The sequence below is a fragment of the Lissotriton vulgaris genome, chromosome 6 (genome assembly GCF_964263255.1).
Source record: "Lissotriton vulgaris chromosome 6, aLisVul1.2, whole genome shotgun sequence".
In the NCBI taxonomy this organism is placed as follows: domain Eukaryota; kingdom Metazoa; phylum Chordata; class Amphibia; order Caudata; family Salamandridae; genus Lissotriton; species Lissotriton vulgaris.
In genome coordinates, this window is record NC_141694.1 from 1,211,716,273 (window position 1) to 1,211,737,677 (window position 21,405).

Sequence of the window (21,405 nt, forward strand, 5' to 3'; positions counted from 1 at the left end):
GTACTGTCTGTAATTTGTTAAGGACCTTTTGTTGTGCGTTTAGAAGCAAGGCATTGCACTAGTCAGTTTTGGAGAAAACTATTGTGCTGACTAAAGTTTTGCCTGCAGAAGATGGTAAGTAAGGGATGAGTTTTTTGATCCTTTTTAAAATGTGGAAGGAGGATGAAACCACCGAATTTGCATGCTGCTGGAAGGACATTTTGTTATCAAAGATAACCCCTAGGTTTCATACCTTAGTTACTGGTGGATGGTACTTACTTAATATGTGGATGATTTGTTGGTGGCTGCTGATACGGAAGATGTGTGTAGGAGTGTGACTGTTGCGTTGTTGCATCATTCTCAAGAAGGAACAGCGGTAGGTGTTACGCTTGGGGACACACATTAAAGGTCTGAACGACGACATCCCCTGGGGACAATTTAGCTGATTTGTATCTCCCCGTGACTTTTGTCACTATTTCTGTCAAGAGAAAAGTACTGCAAATACACTGCTTAGAAACTCTTGAAATGACTGGGCAGAACCCTTATGTTAGCAAACTTTCTATCAAACACTAGGGGCCAGCAGAAAAAAAATTGAAATAATGTGGCATGTACATTACCTGGTGGAATTTAATTTCCTGCCACACGTTTTTCCACTCCTATTCACTTTTGCCATGTTGAGCTCACCCTTCAGTAGAGAGGTGTCATTGCCACTATTTTTGCTACAACTTTTGAAGCACCTTTTTGTCATGCATATTATGAAACATGAAAAAAACACTTCAGAGTAACCCGCATGTCTGGCTGCACACTCCATTGGTACAATGCTCCCCATAAATGCGATTGCATGTACCATTAGTAAATACTTGCCCAGACCTGGTTTACTTTATTTTTAATATGATTATATTTTTTTTCATTATCCGCTGGTCCACATTTTACGCTCGGATAGTTTAAAGAGTTAGGAAGAGGTAGTGTCCTTTTAGTTAGGGCACTAGTCTTTTTTTCTCCTAGGGCTATAACACATGCACCCTTGAGCACCAGGAAGTAAGGAACAAACACCCTCGATCAACAGGAAGTGAGGAACAAACACATTCAGCCGGAGGTGCCATTCCAGATCATCATCTTGGATTTTCTGACGGTCTAGTGTTTGTTCCAATTAGTGCAGTTTTTTTGGGTGGCAAAACTACCAATTTGCTCAGTATTTAAGGACACTGCCCACACTGGCTTAATGTTCCACTGAGCCACGGTGAGGCAGTATCCTGGTGAAGAGGTAACCTTGATGTTGTAAGTACGGCACAGCCGATTTGCAACAGTGAAACACTCCTCAATTAGTAAGGATTTCAAAACCAACATTTTTTTCTTTTTCTTTTTCAATGTCTTTTAACAGTGTGTGACTATAGGTACCCCTTCCCTCCCGTTTTGAAGGCTCACGGGGCATTATCTGGGTTATATAAAGTACATGAACAGCAACAACTTTGGAGGCTTCTTTATCTGTCACTAAACTGTTTTTTGTAGGAGAGATATATTTAACTGATACTCTCCTTTATACTACTATCATATGGATACGCACACCACTCGGTCCTTACATATAGAGTGTGTGTTTTATATTTTGTGTGTGTATGTTTTTGTATAGTCCCTTCTCACCGGCATAACACAGCACTAATTACCAATTTTAACAGATAAAGGTAAGACAAATATATCACAGAAATATATCACTTTTCTTTGCAGTTCAACAACACATATGGTGCAGTTTGGATGTGATATGTCATTTTAACTCTGTTTCTATTCTTCCAGAACCCATTCAGCAATATACCTACTGGGGTATAATTTACTGTGCATGCTAAATTCATGTGCACTAATTAGTTAGGATTATATGTAAATACACAGTTGTTTTGATTTGAGTGTAGAAGAGATCTCTTCTAGGTCCTGATGAGAAGCCAGGGTAGGGCTTCAAAACATGCCGCATAGGAGACACTGCTCATTAAAGCATAGTATCCCAATCCCTACTTTTAACAATACCAGCTCAAAGGAACATTAAAATGTTTTTTTTCCACTGAGCCAGGTATTTTTAAATTTTTCACCTTTCTCTCACTTCTAATCCTTCCACTCACACTCCTACACAACACATAGTATTGTTTTTCATAACCAGTGCTCCCACGTTGTCGTAGGTCATAGCACCCCCGTCCCGCAGAGGGACGGGAAGACCCCGATGATGATGCATGCCACCAAGGGTCCTTTTGTTGGGTGAGGGGTATTTAAACCAAGCTGTGTGCTTTCCACCATTGAACGAGACACTCGTAGTCTGGAGGAAGACTTCTATACTTTCCCTTTGTTTTTTGACAATACTCACTTTATGGGTCGGAGACAAAGGCCTTGTTAGCTTGAAGGCCCAGGGTTGAGGATATGTCATTACGTATATGCTTACAGTCTGTTTTAATAATAATGAAGCATTTTTATAACTACACTAGGTGTCTATGTTGCTCTTATACCACATATGTCATGCTGGAACTATATATGCACAATGCTTAATTTGTAAAATAGTAAGTACTGAAGCCCAAAGTTATGGTCAGAAGCCTCCAGCCAACGCTGTCAAAGGTTGGGATGCTGAATACCAAGGCTGAATAATCTGGATTCCATTTAATGCCTCTCACTCACCATCAGAAACTCATTGAGCCTTTATCTCACTCTTAAAGGCTCTTATTCATCCCTGCTTACTCCCTCTGGCAATATTTTCCAGCTTTCTCTCTCTTCCCTTTCCCCCTTTTGGTGTATTCTGACTTTTGCTCTGGATTCAAGTATGTGGAGGAAACATACGTGCTGGCACTCAAAACCGAGTGTTTGAGGGCCCCACCTGCAACCACTGACTCAAGTTAAGCTTCGCATATACACCTTGGCGCTTAATTACAAACCCCTTGTGCCACCAGTACATCACTTTTTCTCCATATTAAAAGTGATGTACCGGCGGTGCAAGGGGCTTGTAAATAAGCCCCCTGATATTTAATCTTTCTCAGCACAGATGGGATTTCAGATTCCAGTCCATCTCAATTTTTTTCTAAACATATCAAAACTGGTCTGAAAGAGATCAGAAGCATTCCTTAAAATTTAACCTATTTTGCATTTTGAAATGTGTGCCCTGTTTCAATCCATAAAATTAGTTGTGATTGGTTTATAAGAGTTTTCATGTTTATTCAGGAACTCTGCAATTTATAACTGTGTCCAGGAAATGCAGTGATGTCCTAGTGATTAGTTTAACTTAACTCTGTTATACCCCCATATGTGTAGATTTTTACTGAAGATGATTTGAGTGTGTGAATTTATAACAAATAATTAGAAGCAGAAATAGTGAGGCGACATGGAAGTGACACAGAAAAAGAACACATGTTGTGTCAAACGTATTCACAAAACACAGAAGAGAAAGACAAGAAAGAGCAAGTGTAAGCAGTCACATGCTTTGTGTTGCGCACAGGAATGGCTCCTCCATATGAGTGGAAGAGCATCACATTGCCGACTGCCAGCGCAGCAGGTAGAGACGAATATGCAAAATAGCATGTCAGTGCCATTTTAGTTAAATGCCACAGTGCAAGGATAGGGGGCAGGCTTGAATCCTGCAATTGCAGGGTTACAGCCGTCCCTGCAGTGAGATGTCGGGTTGGCCGGCTCCATTGCTACGATCAGCGCGACATGCAAGTGCTCCACACAGCAATGCTCCGGATGGGAAACAGCCAGGGAATTTCTGGCACAGGCACCCAGCCTCAAACTGAGCAGGAAGGAAGTCCTGCCCTTTCCTGCTCATGGATGCCGGTCGGTAGAGAGGTGCACATTGGGAGAGCAGTCTATGGTTTGTTTGGCGAGGGGAATAGCATTTACATCACGGGTATTACCACGCGCTACCATTACAACGCTCCTATTACAACGCAAGTCGTTACAACGACTTGTGCTGGAGGGCGCTGTAGGATAGGGAATATTTACATTTTCTATTCCAACACCTTTCCTACTGTAACGTGGGCTGTAGTTGAAAAATTAAACTATTCCACTATCCAGCGCTTACAGGGCAAGTCGTTGTAACGACTTGCGTTGTAAAAACAGCGTTGTAATGGCACGTGTGGTAAAAGCCCGCATTGTAATGCCATACAACCGTTTGGCGCTGTTGCTCTGAGGTTCTGTAAATTACGAATTCGTTTGTGCTCAGCCTCCATTTTTGTGATCGCCGCCATTTTGTGTTGCCCTCACTCAGGCAGCGCGGCGAACGCAATGTTTTTGTCGTTTCTGCCTTTGCCTGTCAGGTGGCTTCTTTGCTCATGTTTACTAACGCGCGTCAGGGTTTGGCCGAGTACACTAATTCCTGTCTGAGCTGATTAATCCCCGTCCGAACTACATATTAGTTCACACCATTGTTTCCTTTTAGTTATCTTATCTGCTGTCCTTCGCTACATGTCTCATGCATTCTCTTGTTTAACGACTGTCCTTCTACAACACGCAGCTGTGTTGTCTCTGCTTGTAAACTGAATTGTGTGGTTCCATTTTTAATTTACTTAAGGGGTCGAGTGACAATCAGAACCGGGATTTTGAGTTGCCTTAGTCTTAAAACATTGTCTATAACGTTTGTCTATAGCTCATGCTCTTGTGTGATTGCATTTTGCATTGTATTGTATCATATATAAACCTGTGCGCCACGGAGTTAAGTGGCAGTCTCTTTTGAACCTCGTTGTGCTGACGACTTCTAAGACCACTGTACTAACTGCAGCTAATAAATACCATCTTCTACGCCAGACGAAGAGTCCTTGTCTCTGTTTTGACAAGGCAGGTAAATCCCGGGGATTTTAGGCGTACCCTGCGCCACCGGGCCTTAAGGCTGCGGTTCTCCAACTGGCGCCCAATGTGGGGCGACTTCAGCGGTAACGGTTGAGCCCAAGGGTCATGAGGAGCCCCGCAAGAAAATTCCAGAGGAAGCGCACCACGTGATCGACCCCTGTATGTCGGAAATGGACCAAAGGTCTTTGACAGCGCGGCTACTCTTCTCCGACGGTTGCTGCCGACTGCTGCCCTGACTGTCGCCCTGGACCCTTCTGATGAGGTTTGGTAGAGCGAGACGATAGATGGACCTTCGCTGGTGTAGAACGATTCTTAGTTTTGTATTTGGTGGGTCGTACCCACAGACCTTTGTTTTTTTGGGGGGTTTTTATTAAGGTATTGCAATATCTGAAGCCAAGGGGTAAGTAAGTTTGTACTGTTTCGCTGATCTATACTCCTTGTTGTTTTTGATCAGTCTAGAGAAGTGACGATGCCTGGGCTGAGTAAGTTCAAGAGATTTTGTTGTTTAGGTTGTACGAGGGATTCCCAGTTGGAGGAATCATGTCCAATCCCTCCGGTTGGAACTCCCACTTATGAGCTCTATTTGAAACACGGTATTGGTCCCATTACCTTTAATGAGACATGGGTCAGATACACGAAAAATAGTGGAGTTTTGAGATGGCCCCAGAATGGTAGCTTTGATCCCGCTATACTAGATAATTTAGAATCAATTTTGTTTAGAAGAAAAGCCCGGCCGGCTATGTTTGACTCCTTTCGCCTTTGGTGTAAAGAAGCCAAACAGAAAGAAATTAAACAAGCAAAAAAGGATAAGAAAGCACAAGACATGTCGATTTTACAGGCTGCCCAACAGTTTAAAGACAATGAAGTAGATGGTGCGAAGGAGGTATTAGAGAGACAACATTGTATGGCGATAGATAGATGCTATCCGGTGTTGCCTACTTCCTCTTCAGATAAAAGTAAAGAATTAGAAGAAGACTCCCTAATGTCTTGTTTATTGAATTCGCCTCCGCCCTATGTCCCGAATGCTAATGCACCCCCGTTACCCCCTCCCATTGCCCTAAAGTGGTTGCTCAAGTGCCGATTGTACAACAACAGGCTCAGCCTCTTAATGCTTCATTGCTTGCTTCCGCTCCATTCTTACAGTCTGTAAATCAGCCCCTACCTTCTCCCGCTCCTACTCTTCAGGCTGCTACGCTTCAGTCTCCGTTGTCTTCTACATCTGAAATGCCTCCTGTTTTCTTGAGGGATTCTCCTACTTCACAAAGAAGGATAGTAGATGCTGTTTCGAGTTTCTTCTCTCCCTTTGTTAGGTCTTTAAATCTATCCCGAGCTTTTTCTAAACAACAATCTCGTTGTCAACTTCCCCTTACGGACGAGAAAGTAGTGCTGGGTTCTCTCGCTCCTAAATGGATTGAGCACGGATTAGAATATAGTAGTGAAGATATCATGAGTTGCTTCTATCAATGGGGAGAGCCCACGCAGAGATATATTTTCATTGTTATGTGTCAAACTCTTATTAAAGGTTAGGAAGATATGGAGTTAGATACAGTCCCTTGGGAGCTACTGAAATTACAAGCTGATATTGATAAAGGTTTCATCATAGGACATCGCGTTGAAGAGGCAGTGAATAGACTCATTGCGTTTCGAACAATGTTTTTGTCCCTGTCTTTTTCCGAGACTAATCTCACCAATAAACAAGGTAGTAAGAATTATCCGACGTGTGAAGTTCCTCCCGTATGGAGAGAAGAGGTGTTTGGTCCACCTCAAGTCCCTGCTAATTTCCAGCGTATATGGGTTCATGAACCCTGGAACAGGTCTGAAGTATTGGCGCTTAAGCAAACTCTACTGAACCCCCGTAAAAATCCTGCTGGATATTACTAAGAATTGTCCCAAACAGTTGACGCGTGTATTATGAATCTGGCTGACATTGATATGTTATTTGGAAATGTTGTTCCACGAGGTATATGGGCACGGATTGGTAGGGAAAATCATGTGCCTGAGTTAGGTGGCGATTGGGCTGTTATTAGAGCCGCGGATGCGAATCACGTGGGTGGTGCAATCCCACCATATGTCGTCACAGTTATAGAAAATGTTAGGATGCCACGCATTCCTCAATATCGTATTTCTAGTGATGGAAAGAGAGAACGGTTGGCTATTGTTGATGATTGTATTCAGAAAGGTGTGGTCGAAGAGACTAGAGGCAATGTTTGTAACAGTCATGTTCTTCCAATCCTTAAGAGGACGGATCCCTCACAGCCTCCTGTCTATCGATTTGTTATTGACTTGAGGGAAGTCAATAAAATAGTGATACCACAGTTCCCTGTTGTTCCGGATATTACAGCTTTATTGACAATGATTCCTGCTTCTGCGGCTTGGTTTTCGGTGATAGACCTCAAGAACGCTTTCTTTAGAATTCATATTGCTGAAGAAAGTAGGGACATCTTTGGTTTCTCTCTGGGTGGCCGAAGTTTCCGATTTAAAAGAGCTCCTCAAGGCTATTGTGAAAGTCCCTCCATCTATAGCAAAGCTCTTAAATGTCAACTTGATACTTTTTCTTTGCCTCCAGGCGCTACGCTTGTTCAATATTTATTTATTTTATTTTATCGATTTTTAGAGCGCGCAGATACCCGAGGGTGTCTCGGCGCTATTGTTGCAGAACTCTCTGGCTGATAGGGGGGGAGTTAGGCTGGGAACAACCAAGTTTTCAGTTTCTTTCTGAAGTTGAGCAGGGTTGGTGCACATTTGATGTGGAGAGGGAGTGTGTTCCACAATTTGGCCGTGGCAACAGTAAAACGTTTGTCTCCCCAGTTGGCCCTTCTTGTGCGGGGGACACTTAGCAGGTGAGCCGAGGATGAACGTAGTGTCCTTGGGTGTTCAAGCGGGCGGAAGGCTTGTCTTAGGAATAGTGGGCCGTGGTTGTGGATAGCTTTGTAAGCTATGCATAAAGCTTTAAATTTGATGCGGCTCCTCCACAGCAGCCAGTGAAGCTGTCGGATGTAGGGGGAGACAGAAGCAAATTTGGGAATGGATAGCAGGGTCCTGGCTGCTGCGTTCTGTACTGTCTGTAATTTGTTAAGGACCTTTTGTTGTGCGTTTAGAAGCAAGGCATTGCACTAGTCAGTTTTGGAGAAAACTATTGTGCTGACTAAAGTTTTGCCTGCAGAAGATGGTAAGTAAGGGATGAGTTTTTTGATCCTTTTTAAAATGTGGAAGGAGGATGAAACCACCGAATTTGCATGCTGCTGGAAGGACATTTTGTTATCAAAGATAACCCCTAGGTTTCATACCTTAGTTACTGGTGGATGGTACTTACTTAATATGTGGATGATTTGTTGGTGGCTGCTGATACGGAAGATGTGTGTAGGAGTGTGACTGTTGCGTTGTTGCATCATTCTCAAGAAGGAACAGCGGTAGGTGTTACGCTTGGGGACACACATTAAAGGTCTGAACGACGACATCCCCTGGGGACAATTTAGCTGATTTGTATCTCCCCGTGACTTTTGTCACTATTTCTGTCAAGAGAAAAGTACTGCAAATACACTGCTTAGAAACTCTTGAAATGACTGGGCAGAACCCTTATGTTAGCAAACTTTCTATCAAACACTAGGGGCCAGCAGAAAAAAAATTGAAATAATGTGGCATGTACATTACCTGGTGGAATTTAATTTCCTGCCACACGTTTTTCCACTCCTATTCACTTTTGCCATGTTGAGCTCACCCTTCAGTAGAGAGGTGTCATTGCCACTATTTTTGCTACAACTTTTGAAGCACCTTTTTGTCATGCATATTATGAAACATGAAAAAAACACTTCAGAGTAACCCGCATGTCTGGCTGCACACTCCATTGGTACAATGCTCCCCATAAATGCGATTGCATGTACCATTAGTAAATACTTGCCCAGACCTGGTTTACTTTATTTTTAATATGATTATAATTTTTTTCATTATCCGCTGGTCCACATTTTACGCTTGGATAGTTTAAAGAGTTAGGAAGAGGTAGTGTCCTTTTAGTTAGGGCACTAGTCTTTTTCTCTCCTAGGGCTATAACACATGCACCCTTGAGCACCAGGAAGTAAGGAACAAACACCCTCGATCAACAGGAAGTGAGGAACAAACACATTCAGCCGGAGGTGCCATTCCAGATCATCATCTTGGATTTTCTGACGGTCTAGTGTTTGTTCCAATTAGTGCAGTTTTTTTGGGTGGCAAAACTACCAATTTGCTCAGTATTTAAGGACACTGCCCACACTGGCTTAATGTTCCACTGAGCCACGGCGAGGCAGTATCCTGGTGAAGAGGTAACCTTGATGTTGTAAGTACGGCACAGCCGATTTGCAACAGTGAAACACTCCTCAATTAGTAAGGATTTCAAAACCAACAGTTTTTCTTTTTCTTTTTCAATGTCTTTTAACAGTGTGTGACTATAGGTACCCCTTCCCTCCCGTTTTGAAGGCTCATGGGGCATTATCTGGGTTATATAAAGTACATGAACAGCAACAACTTTGGAGGCTTCTTTATCTGTCACTAAACTGTTTTTTGTAGGAGAGATATATTTAACTGATACTCTCCTTTATACTACTATCATATGGATACGCACACCACTCGGTCCTTACATATAGAGTGTGTGTTTTATATTTTGTGTGTGTATGTTTTTGTATAGTCCCTTCTCACCGGCATAACACAGCACTAATTACCAATTTTAACGGATAAAGGTAAGACAAATATATCACAGAAATATATCACTTTTCTTTGCAGTTCAACAACACATATGGTGCAGTTTGGATGTGATATGTGATTTTAACTCTGTTTCTATTCTTCCAGAACCCATTCAGCAATATACCTACTGGGGTATAATTTACTGTGCATGCTAAATTCATGTGCATTAATTAGTTAGGATTATATGTAAATACACAGTTGTTTTGATTTGAGTGTAGAAGAGATCTCTTCTAGGTCCTGATGAGAAGCCAGGGTAGGGCTTCAAAACATGTCGCCATAGGAGACACTGCTCATTAAAGCATAGTATCCCAATCCCTACTTTTAACAATACCAGCTCAAAGGAACATTAAAATGTTTTTTTCCACTGAGCCAGGTATTTTTAAATTTTTCACCTTTCTCTCACTTCTAACCCTTCCACTCACACTCCTACACAACACATAGTATTGTTTTTCATAACCAGTGCTCCCACGTTGTCGTAGGTCATAGCACCCCCGTCCCGCAGAGGGACGGGAAGACCCCGATGATGATGCATGCCACCAAGGGTCCTTTTGTTGGGTGAGGGGTATTTAAACCAAGCTGTGTGCTTTCCACCATTGAACGAGACACTCGTAGTCTGGAGGAAGACTTCTATACTTTCCCTTTGTTTTTTGACAATACTCACTTTATGGGTCGGAGACAAAGGCCTTGTTAGCTTGAAGGCCCAGGGTTGAGGATATGTCATTACGTATATGCTTACAGTCTGTTTTAATAATAATGAAGCATTTTTATAACTACACTAGGTGTCTATGTTGCTCTTATACCACATATTACATGCTGGAACTATATATGCACAATGCTTAATTTGTAAAATAGTAAGTACTGAAGCCCAAAGTTATGGTCAGAAGCCTCCAGCCAACGCTGTCAAAGGTTGGGATGCTGAATACCAAGGCTGAATAATCTGGATTCCATTTAATGCCTCTCACTCACCATCAGAAACTCATTGAGCCTTTATCTCACTCTTAAAGGCTCTTATTCATCCCTGCTTACTCCCTCTGGCAATATTTTCCAGCTTTCTCTCTCTTCCCTTTCCCCCTTTTGGTGTATTCTGACTTTTGCTCTGGATTCAAGTATGTGGAGGAAACATACGTGCTGGCACTCAAAACCGAGTGTTTGAGGGCCCCACCTGCAACCACTGACTCAAGTTAAGCTTTGCATATACACCTTGGCGCTTAATTACAAACCCCTTGTGCCACCAGTACATCACTTTTTCTCCATATTAAAAGTGATGTACCGGCGGTGCAAGGGGCTTGTAAATAAGCCCCCTGATATTTAATCTTTCTCAGCACAGATGGGATTTCAGATTCCAGTCCATCTCAATTTTTTTCTAAACATATCAAAACTGGTCTGAAAGAGATCAGAAGCATTCCTTAAAATTTAACCTATTTTGCATTTTGAAATGTTTGCCCTGTTTCAATCCATAAAATTAGTTGTGATTGGTTTATAAGAGTTTGCATGTTTATTCAGGAACTCTGCAATTTATAACTGTGTCCAGGAAATGCAGAGATGTCCTAGTGATTAGTTTAACTTAACTCTGTTATACCCCCATATGTGTAGATTTTTACTGAAGATGATTTGAGTGTGTGAATTTATAACAAATAATTAGAAGCAGAAATAGTGAGGCGACATGGAAGTGACACAGAAAAAGAACACATGTGTCAAAAGTATTCACAAAACACAGAAGAGAAAGACAAGAAAGAGCAAGTGTAAGCAGTCACATGCTTTGTGTTGCGCACAGGAATGGCTCCTCCATATGAGTGGAAGAGCATCACATTGCCGACTGCCAGCGCAGCAGGCAGAGACGAATATGCAAAATAGCATGTCAATGCCATTTTAGTTAAATGCCACAGTGCAAGGATAGGGGGCAGGCTTGAATCCTGCAATTGCAGGGTTACAGCCGTCCCTGCAGTGAGATGTCGGGTTGGCCGGCTCCATTGCTACGATCAGCGCGACATGCAAGTGCTCCACACAGCAATGCTCCGGATGGGAAACAGCCAGGGAATTTCTGGCACAGGCACCCAGCCTCAAACTGAGCAGGAAGGAAGTCCTGCCCTTTCCTGCTCATGGATGCCGGTCGGTAGAGAGGTGCACATCGGGAGAGCAGTCTATGGCTTGTTTGGCGAGGGGAACAGCCTTTACAACGCGGGTATTACCACGCGCTACCATTACAACGCTCCTATTACAACGCAAGTCGTTACAACGACTTGCGCTGGAGGGCACTTTAGGATAGGAAATATTAAAATTTTCTATTCCAACACCTTCCCTACTGTAACGTGGGCTGTAGTTGGAAAATTAAACTATTCCAATATCCAGCGCTTACAGCGCAAGTCGTTGTAACTACTTGTGTTGTAAAAACAGCGTTGTAATGGCACGCGTGGTAAAAGCCCGCATTGTAATGCCAAACAACCGTTTGGCGCTTTTGCTCTGAGGTTCTGTAAATTACGAATTTGTTTGTGCTCAGCCTCCATTTTGTGATCGCCGCCATTTTGTGTTGCTCTCACTCAGGCAGCGCGGCAAACGCAATGTTTTTGTCGTTTCTGCCTTTGCGTGTCAGGTGGCTTCTTTGCTCATGTTTACTAACGAGTGTCAGGGTTTGGCCGAGTACACTAATTCCTGTCTGAGCTGATTAATCCCCGTCCGAACTACATATTGGTTCACACCATTGTTTCCTTTTAGTTATCTTATCTGCTGTCCTTCGCTACATGTCTCATGCATTCTCTTGTTTCACGACTGTCCTTCTACAACACGCAGCTGTGTTTTCTCTGCTTGTAAACTGAATTGTGTGGTTCCATTTTTAATTTACTTAAGGGGACGAGTGACAATCAGAACCGGGAATTTGAGTTGTGTTAGTCTTAAAACATTGTCTATAACGTTTGTCTATAGCTCATGCTCTTGTGTGATTGCATTTTGCATTGTATTGTCTCATATATATACCTGTGCGCCACGGAGTTAAGTGGCAGTCTCTTTTGAACCTCGTTGTACTGACGACTTCTAAGACCACTGTACTAGCTGCAGCTAATAAATACCATCTTCTACGCCAGACGAAGAGTCCGTGTCTCTGTTTTGACAAGGCAGGTGAATCCCGGGGATTTTAGGCGTACCCTGCGCCACTGGGCCTTAAGGCTGCAGTTCTCCAGCTGGCGCCCAATGTGGGGCGACTTCAGCGGTAGCGGTTGAGCCCGAGGGTCGTGAGGAGCCCCGCAAGAAAATTCCGGAGGAAGTGCACCACGTGATCGACCCCTGTATGTCGGAAGTGGACCGAAGGTCTTTGATAGCGCGGCTACTCTTCTCCGACGGTTGCTGCCGACTGCTGTCCTGACTGTCACCCTGCCTTGGACCCTTCTGATGAGGTTTGGTAGAGCGAGACGATAGACGGACCTTCACTGGTGTAGAACGGTTCTTAGTTAAGTATTTGGTGGGTCGCACCCACAGATCTTTGTTTTTGTTTTTGGGTTTTTATTAAGGTATTGCAATATCTGAAGCCAAGGGGTAAGTAAGTTTGTACTGTTTCGCTGATCTATACTCCTTGTTGTTTGTGATCACTCTAGAGAAGTGACGATGCCTGGGCTGAGTACGTTTAAGAGATTTTGTTGTTTAGGTTGTACGAGGGATTCCGAGTTGGAGGAATCATGTCCGATCCCTCCGGTTGGAACTCCCACTTATGAGCTCTATTCCAAACACGGTATTGGTCCCATTACCTTTAATGAGACATGGGTCAGATACACGAAAAATAGTGGAGTTTTGAGATGGTCCCAGAATGGTAGCTTTGATCCCGCTATACTAGATAATTTAGAATCAATTTTGTTTAGAAGAAAAGCCCGGCCGGCTATGTTGGACTCCTTTCGCCTTTGGTGTAAAGAAACCAAACAGAAAGAAATTAAACAAGCAAAAAAGGATAAGAAAGCACAAGACATGTCGATTTTACAGGCTGCCCAACAGTTTAAAGACAATGAAGTAGATGGTGCGAAGGAGGTATTAGAGAGACAACATCGTATGGCGATAGATTGATGCTATCCGGTGTTGCCTACTTCCTCTTCAGATAAAAGTAAAGAATTAGAAGAAGACTCCATAATGTCTTGTTTATTGAATTCGCCTCCGTCCTATGTCCCGAATGCTAATGCACCCCTGTTACCCCCTCCCGTTGCCCAACAAGTGGTTGCTCAAGTGCCGATTGTACAACAAAAGGCTCAGCCTCTTAATGCTTCTTTGCTTGCTTCTGCTCCATCCTTACAGTCTGTGATTCAGCCCCTACCTTCTCCCTCTCCTACTCTTCAGGCTGCTACTCTTCAGTCTCCGTTGTCTTCTACATCTGAAATGCCTCCTGTTTTCTTGAGGGATTCTCCTACTTCACAAAGAAGGATAGTAGATGCTGTTTCGAGTTTCTTCTCTCCCTTTGTTAGGTCTTTAAATCTATCCCGAGCTTTTTCTAAACAACAATCTCGTTGTCAACTTCCCCTTATGGACGAGAAAGTAGTGTTGGGTTCTCTCGCTCATAAATGGATTGAGCACGGATTAGAATATAGTAGTGAAGATATCACGAGTTGCTTCTATCAATGGGGAGAACCCACGCAGAGATATGTTTTCAATGTTATGTGTCAAACTCTTATTAAAGGTTGGGAAGATATGGAGTTAGATACAGTCCCTTCGGAGCTACTGAAATTACAAGCTGATATTGATAAAGGTTTCATCAAAGGACATCGCGTTGAAGAGTCAGTGAATAGACTCATTGCGTTTCGAACAATGTTTTTGTCCCTGTCTTTTTCCGAGACTAATCTCACCAATAAACAAGGTAGTAAGAATTATCCGATGCGTGAAGTTCCTCCCGTATGGAGAGTAGAGGTGATTGGTCCACCTCAAGTCCCTGCTAATTTCCAGCGTATATGAGTTTATGAACCCTGGAAAAGGTCTGAAGTATTGGTGCTTAAGCAAACTCTACAGGACCCCCGTAAAAATCCTGCTGGATATTACAAAGAATTGTCCCAAACAGTTGATGCTCTTGAAGCTGAAGCTCTTAAATGTCAACTTGATACTTTTTCTTTGCCTCCAGGTGCTACGCTTGTTCAAAATGTGGATGATTTGTTGGTGGCTGCTGATACGGAAGATGCGTGTAGGAGTGTGACTGTTGCGTATTTGCATCATTTGGCTGCTTTAAATCATAAAGTATCGCCCTCCAAGTTGCAGTATGTCCGACAAGAAGTGACCTACTTAGGTCATCTCTTGTCGAAGGAGGGAAGGCGATTAACCCCCGAACACATTCATGTTATTTCACAGATGTCTGTACCTATGACACAGAGAGAAGTGCAAGCCTTTATGGGTATCACTTCCTACTGTAGACAATGGATCCCCAATTTTTCACTTCTGGTGAAACCATTGGTGGCACTAACGTTGAAGGATACTCCCCATCCGCTCCCTTGGACGGATGAATGTCAGAAAAATGTTGTTGATTTACGTACTGCCCTATGTTCTGCTCCGGTGTTGGGTACCCCAGATTATAGCAAGTCCTTTACATTGTACGTTCATGAGAGAGAGGGTTGCGCATTGTCATTTTTGACACAGCAATTCGGAGATAAGCAGAGGCCATGTGCCTATTTCTCCACTACATTAGACCCAGTAGCTAAAGCTTTGCCCAGTTATCTCAGAGCTACGGCATCTGCCGCAATTTCTATTAGACAGTCTGCCGGATTAGTGTTGGATAACACACATTGTTATGGTTCCACATGCAGTGGATACCTTGCTGAATAGAACTAAGACGCAGCATCTCACGAGTGCTCGTCTGTCTGGTTACGAGCTGACACTTCTAGCGAGTCATGTCCATATTAAAAGATGTAACACTTTAAATCCAGCTACACTGTTGCCGCTCCCAGATGAGAAAGACAATCAGGAAAAGTATGATCGTCTTCTCCGAACAGAAGAAGAAACGAAGGGCAGGATTGATTTAAAGGACACTCCGCTCAAGGACCCGGACGGGATCCTATGGTTAGACGGTTCTTGTTTTAAGCTTCCAAATGGAGAAACTACTTCTGCCTATGCTGTTACCACCTTATGTACAGTTGTTGAGACGGCACATATTGGACATAATTCATCCCAAGCAGCTGAGTTGATAGCTTTGACTAGAGCATGTGTGCTGTCGAAGGGAAAGAGAGTGAATGTGTACACAGATAGTCAGAACGCTTTCCGCGTCGCACATAGTTTTGGCAAGTTGTGGAGGGAGAGAGGATTCTTTACCTCCCATCGGACAAAGATTCAGCATAGTCAGTTAGTCACTGACCTTCTTGAGTCACTTACCTTACCTGCACAAATAGCGATTATAAAGTGCAGCGTACATAAGAAAGTTACAGATGATGTGGGTCGTGGAAATGCGTTTGCAGACGAGGTAGCAAAAACTACAGCTAGAAACGCCGCTAGTCGAATGTATGTGTCAGGTAGTGCAAATTGGGTGAGGGAAATCGGAATGTGTGAAGACACCATTGAAAGTGTGAAAACAATTCAGGGAGAGGCTACAGAGAAGGAATTGAGTACGCGGAAAGAAAGTACGGGAATGTTAGATTCAGTGGGTTGTTGGACAGAGTTGTCGGAACATCAACGATGGTTGTTACCGGACGCTTATGTGTTGCCAGTGGTGACTATGGCTCATGGTCCAGCTCATATTAGTGCAAAAGGCATATGGCCGGGATGCCCGTCACCCCCTCCCAACACAATCCCCAAGGATGGGAAGTCGGACGCAGGCTTGAACTTTTGGAAGGCTGGAGGGAGTCACCCTCCCGGCCGTATTTATTAAAATATGAAACAAAATTTAAAACATTAAATAAAAGTTTCATAATCATGTACAATTTTACATTTATTACATTTCGATGAAGACATGTTCTTTGGCTAACCTTAACAGATCTCTAATACAAAGGTTTCCTAGCCGAGTCTAACATCCTGCAAATGCATACATTCTAAATTCAAATTGTACATCCTAGCATTAAGGGCCAACGGCAAGGTCTTAACCGGTGTCAGATCCCTACTACCAAAACTCTCGCCCTCACGGTGTGAGTGGCGCATGCGCAGAGGACTCTACCCTCATTGCCAGCTGTAACTTCCCTTGTCGTGGTGGGGGCCCCCTTTCCACTCGACGCCATCTTAAAGGTCGTCCGAGTTCCCGTGTGAGGTATCTGAAGGAAGGACAGCGTGGACTCCCCCCATCCCCACACTCTCTATCCGCCGTTGCGGATATCCGGCCCCCGGGAAATTAGTAGGAGGGGCATATAGCCGCCTCCTTCCCTGGGAGGGGCCTATGGCCGTCTCCCCTTAGGCGACCCATCTTTAGTGGGTGCCGCCTCCCCGTGGGAGGGGCCAATGGCCGCCTCCCCCCGGGCGCTCCCATCCATTCTGGGTGGCGCCCCCCTCTAGGGAACTTGAAATTACTGCTCACCGATCATGACCTTACCGCCCGACCAAAATAAATACAACAGTTGTTCACCTACTAAGGAAGGAAAAATTCTGCATGCCTAATTGTATCAAGACTGTTTACTCCTACAAAGAAAAAACAGTATCCTACAAACAGAAGTCACATTCTTAACCTAAACATTCCTTTACTTTTCTACAAGGAAAAAAGGGGCCTAACTCAGCAAAACTTTATTACAAAAACAAACATTGCCATAAGGGGCTGGTGGGTGGGTCAAAATTGCTGCTAGTTCCGTCGAGGGCTCACGAGCAACGAGTGGGTGCAGCCTTCAGAGCACAGGAACAAGAGGACTTTTCTTCGGATTCCCGCTCTATTTATCCTTCTGCGGGAGGGCGTGTACCCTCCTCCGGTACGCCTACTGGGCGTGGTCATCGGTGTAGGTGTCTAGGACAACCCCTCTTGGGCAGGAAAAGGCGCGCCCCGGCTGCGCCGCTTCGGGCATACCAGCCGAGACACGCCCCCCGCCCAAAATGGTTTCCCGGGAGGAGCGGCGCACCCAACCATACGTTCGGGGGGACCGAGTGGTCGCCCCTTTCCATATGGCCGGGATGCCCGTCACCCCCTCCCAACACAATCCCCAAGGATGGGAAGTCGGACGCAGGCTTGAACTTTTGGAAGGCGGGAGGGAGTCACCCTCCCGGCCGTATTTATTAAAATATGAAACAAAATTTAAAACATTAAATAAAAGTTTCATAATCATGTACAATTTTACATTTATTACATTTCGATGAAGACATGTTCTTTGGCTAACCTTAACAGATCTCTAATACAAAGGTTTCCTAGCCGAGTCTAACATCCTGCAAATGCATACATTCTAAATTAAAATTGTACATCCTAGCATTAAGGGCCAACGGCAAGGTCTTAACCGGTGTCAGATCCCTACTACCAAAACTCTCGCCCTCACGGTGTGAGTGGCGCATGCGCAGAGGACTCTACCCTCATTGCCAGCTGTAACTTCCCTTGTCGTGGTGGGGGCCCCCTTTCCACTCGACGCCATCTTAAAGGTCGTCCGAGTTCCCGTGTGAGGTATCTGTAGGAAGGACAGCGTGGACTCCCCCCCATCCCCACACTCTCTATCCGCCGTCGCGGATATCCGGCCCCAGGGAAATTAGTAGGAGGGGCATATAGCCGCCTCCTCCCTTGGGAGGGGCCTATGGCCGTCTCCCCTTAGGCGACCCATCCTTAGTGGGTGCCGCCTCCCTGTGGGAGGGGCCAATGGCCGCCTCCCCCGGGCGCTCCCATCCATTCTGGGTGGCGCCCCTCTCTAGGGACCTTGAAATTACTGCTCACCGATCATGACCTTACCGCCACAGGCCGGGTAGTTGACCGACTATCCGGCCCCCCCTACTCCTCCTAAAGGTCATGCTTCCTCAAACCCCTTAGCCATGCTATGAAGTCTCCTATGAGTAAATCATTCCCCTCCCGGGACAGGTGAACCCCATCATTCAGATACATGTGATCACCCTGAATACACCCATGAGGAATGCTATGCAACTGCGAAGAGCGAAACAATCTACCAATTTTATTGTTAACCCTCTTCACCGAATGGTTCAGTGCTGACACCGAAAGGCCCCCCCGCCATACCTTCCTGGGAATCATGTGGGACCAGGCAATCGTGCACCCCGGGATTCTTTTCGCCAACCAGCTAACAGCAGACAAAACTTGTTCAAACAACACTCGTCTACCCAGTGTCACCAAGTCATTGCCCCCCAGGTGTCCTATGACTACAGATGGCGGTGACCTTTGCCGCCCTAAGAGAACCTCAACAAATGACTCGAATTGGTCAAAACAGAGCCCGCCCTTCCCATGGAAGGCCACTCTGTACCCGTATTCCCCAGCTGCATGAGTCGCGTCACCTGCTTTGAATACGTCCCCGGCGCGCCTCACGTATGAGTGGCCCACTACCCATACCACTCTCTCTCTAGACGGTGATCCATGACCGCTGGTCTCCTGGAACTGGGTCGACTGCAAATTCCGCCCCGCGTGACAGGCTCGCGAAACTGTAATTAAAACAAAAGACAAGAAGCGTGAGTGCATGTCAATTGATCTTTACAACATGTGCAATCGCACATACCTTTTGAAGCTATTCGAGGACCATCGTCCCAACTGTTTCACTTCATCCGCACTCTGACCCCTGGCTGTAGCCTCAGTAGCAGCCCCTATCCTAAAGGAGTGGGTCCCAAAATCGCACGGGTCCATGCCCGCAGCAGCGATTGTCAGTGCTAGCACCCTCTGGAACTGAAACCTCATCAGTGGGGTGCCATCCCTGTGCCTCAGCAAACTCCCCCCCCATGTATCCGCCCGGAGTGCCAAGTATTCCTCTATACACATTATCGGGCACGTGGGGGATCCTCGCGCGCGCTGCACGACAACACTATTTCCCATAGCCCCTTGGTCGGTCTTGGACCTGGCTATCGTGACCACCATCGAATCACCCCTAATTTGGACGTGATCCCTGCACAAGCCTCCCTCAACGTCTCTCTTATTCCTTGCGACCAGTTCGCTCACCCGCATAGCCCCATGGAACGCTAATGCGAAAGCTGCCCGGAACAGAACTGCTTCGAAATGGGAGGAGCATGTCTCGTCTAGTTTCGCTACGAGTAGAGACAACCTATCTAAGCCAATCGGGCGCCTCGCATCTTGCATGCGACCCTCGAGGCGCTGCCAGCCGCAAAGGGCTTTCTTCACCAAAAAGGAACCCGTTGGGTCTTTTATGCCATGCACCTGCACCATGAATGAAATGGCCGCCCTATGCCTATTAGCCGTTGCCGCTGATCGGCCTTCTCTGTGCAGTGCTACCAGGAACCCCAGGAAGGAGTCCTCCTGACCCCAGTTCCGATTCCCTGACGGACCCAAAAAAGTACAATAGGAACGAAACGCTCCTTCGTATGCCTTCCTTGTCCTGGGGGCTAAGCTTGCTGCCACGAGGTCTTGTAATCTGGGGCACCGACTAGCCAAAGCGCTTCGGGGAAGGGTGCCGCCACTAGGTCCGCTGTAGGTAGATAACCCCTGAACGCCTGCATATGTGAACGAGAGAGTGCATCAGCCGCATGATTCAGTACACCCGGCACATGTTTCGCCCTGAACTGTACATTCAGTCTCATGCAAAGCAGCACAACTTCTTTCAACAATCTCAAGATCCATTTGCAGCGTGCTGCCTGTTTGTTAATGCATTCGACAACAGTCATGTTATCTGACCAAAACACCACTGAGCGGTCCCTGAAATCGTCTGGCCATGTCATCAGAGCAACCCAAATGGAGAATAGCTCCAGGAACCCAATGTTACCTGTGAGACGGCTGGAGTGCCACCACGTCGGCCATGTTTGCGCCGACCATCGATTACCAAAGATGGCGCCAAATCCCTCGCTCCCCGCTGAGTCAGTACACAGACCTAGTTCATCTGAAGACGCTGGCGGCTTGTTCCACACGACTCGACCGTTGAAGTCCGCCAGAAATGCCAACCAAATGCGCATATCCTGACGAACCTCTGCAGACAGGTGTCCTTCTTTGAGACCAACCATAGCTTGTGCAATAGAGCGTGAGAAAGGGCGGGCCATCGGTATAACTCTCAAGGCAAAGTTAAGCTGACCCACCGTTTGTTGCAACTGGTGCAGGGTCACTTTCTCCTTACCCAGGCATAGCTTCAAGGAAGCCCTAAACTTGATCACCTTTGCCATCGGCAAGCGGAAACATCCCTCCACAGAATTGAGCTGAATTCCCAGAAACTCCAGTGAAGTAGATGGTCCGCCCGTCTTACCTGGTGCCAATGGGACTCCAAACTCACCCATGAGGATGCAGAAGTCGTGCAGCGCCTGCGCACATTTCGTATCGCCGGCTGCTCCCAAGAACAGGAAGTCATCAAGATAGTGCATAACATGCCTATGCCCTGTGGCCTCGGTGAATGCCCACTCTAAAAAACAACTGAACATTTCAAAATAGGCACAAGAAATGGAGCAACCCATAGGCATGCATTTACCCATGTAATAACTCCCTTGGAATGCAAAACCTAGCAAACGCTGATCCTGCGGGTGTACCGGGAGCAACCGGAACGCCGACTCGATATCTGATTTCGCCATCAGCGCCCCGGGGCCCAGGCGATTCAGCATGGGCACGGCCTCATCGAACGATGCGTACCGCACCGAACAAACTTCTGGGTTAATGGCCTTGTTCACCGAGGAACCCCTTGGAACAGACAGGTTATGAATAAGCCTAAACTCCCCTGGGTCTTTCTTCGGGACAACCCCTAACGGGGAACAGATGAACTCCGCCACCGGCAGGCGATGAAAAGGCCCTGCCACCCGCCCTAAGCTGACTTCTTTCGCAATTTTCTTCTCTACCACACTTGGGTTGTGTTGCACCGATAACTGGTTTTTACAAAAGGAGTCCCCTCGAAAATCCCCCGCCGGGATGTGGAAGCCGTG